Below are 2,098 nucleotides of genomic sequence, written 5' to 3'. Positions count from 1 at the left end.
AAGATAAATATCACATGATCTCACTCATTTGTGGGATATAATGGTCAACATAATTTGATGAACAAGAATAGATCCAGAGACAAATGGTAGGGGGGGCGGGGGGTTAGAGAGCAACCAAAGGACTTGTATGTATCCATATTAGCATAACCAATGGACACACATACTGGGGCGGTGGGGGCTTGCCCAGGGTGGGAATGTCTGAGGGTAAGGGGGATCAATTGGGAAAAAAGGAGACATATGTAAAACTTTAGACAACAAACAAAACAAAAAGAATTCCTAAGGACTGTACCAAAGATACAGACATTTCTCCAAAGATATATACAAATAACCAATAAGCACATAAAAAGATGCTCAATATCACTGATCATTAGGGAAATGAACATCTAAGCTACAGTGAGATACTACCTCACACCCATATGACAAATGGCTACTATCAAAAAATAGAAAGTAATAAGAGTTGAAGAGGATGTGGCAAAATTGGAACCTTGGGCATTGTTGTGGGAATGAGAAATGGTGCAACCACTATAGAAAACAGTATGGTGATTGCTCAGAAAGTTAAAAATACAATTACCATATGATCCAGGAATTCCACTTGGCATATGCCCAGAAGAACTGAAGATGGTCTCAAGGGGGTATTTGTACACCCATGTTCCTAGCATTATTCACAATAGCTAAAATGTGGAACCAATCAGGTGTCCATCAACAGATGGATAACAAAAAATGTACATGCCATGAAGTATTATTCAATCTTAAAAAGGAAATTCTGACAGTTTTACAAGAGGAAAAGAGCTGTGGAGATGAATGGTGGTGATGGTTGCACAATATTACGAATGTATTTAAAACAATTGAACTGTAAAAATGGTTAAGATGGTGCATTTTATGTTACATGTGTTTTACCACAATAAAAACTGGGGGGGGAAATGTTATACTAGTCACTCATTTGACATGCATAATCTTTGCCATAGCTGAGTCCCACCTGTTCTGTATTTGAGCTTACAGAAATGCTAAAAACAGTCTCCACTGCCAGAATCTGCTATGACTCCACCCACAGAGCTGTCAGCACAAGCGGGGCACACAATAGGTGCTAGGTGAATGATCACCGAAAACCTGGCCCCAGGCAGGTGACAGGAGATCAGTCCTCATGGAGGGAGTGGCAGGGCCCCAGTGTGGGAAGGCTGGCCAAGCTGGAAAGGGCACGAACTGGAGCCTGCAAGGGAGCCTGCAAGGCAGATGGGGAGGCAGGCACAGGTCCAGCTGGGCATTAGAAGGGCGGATAAATCGGAAATACGCTTGTTTCTTGGCAGGGCACACTGGACAGGCCCTGCTCCGGTACAGAGCCCACCCCTCTAGTCATTTGCCAGGCTCCTCACCAGCCTCTGGAACCCTCCAGCACCCAGCCCTCCAATGGTCTCCAGAGTGGGTGGGCTTCAAGGGATCACTCCACACTCCTGCCACTCATTCCCCCCCACCCCCCGCCTCTCCCCAGCAATCAGTGGGCCTGGGAGCCACACATGCTCAAACTGTCATTATTTCCATAGTTTTTTAAAATATATTTTTCTTGATTTCAGAGAGGAAAGGAGAGGGAGAGAGAGATAGAAACATCAATGATGAGAGTGAATCATTGATTGGCTGCCTCATGCACGCCCCCTACCGGGGATTGAGCCCACAACCCGGACATGTGCCCTTGACCGGAATCAAACCCAGGACCCTTCAGTCTGCAGGCAGATGCTCTGTCCACTGAGCCAAACCAGCTGAGGCTATTTCCATAATTTTTATAAGAACCATTTTTGTCATTAAAAATCCACACCATACTGAGATTTGTTGAAAAGCAAACCTGTAGGCAGCCTACTTCCTCCCCAAATGCCCATCCCAGTCTTACTCCTCTAACTTTTCTTCCCATCATTTGTCTTTTAACTTTGTTTAAAGTGCTTTTGTTGAGAACCAAGATGGCGGCATAGGTTAACCCTGGAGATTGAGGCCTTGAACAACCACCTCAGAGATACAACTAAAAGACGGAACGGACATTATCCAGAACCACAGGAAGGCTGGCTGAGTGGAAATTCTACAACTAGGAGGAAAGAGAATATCATACCCAGAC

The sequence above is a fragment of the Myotis davidii genome, unplaced genomic scaffold, assembly GCF_000327345.1.
Source record: "Myotis davidii unplaced genomic scaffold, ASM32734v1 scaffold562, whole genome shotgun sequence".
Lineage (NCBI taxonomy): Eukaryota > Metazoa > Chordata > Mammalia > Chiroptera > Vespertilionidae > Myotis > Myotis davidii.
The sequence above is the reverse complement of the archived record's forward strand: the minus strand, read 5'-3'. Positions refer to the sequence as shown.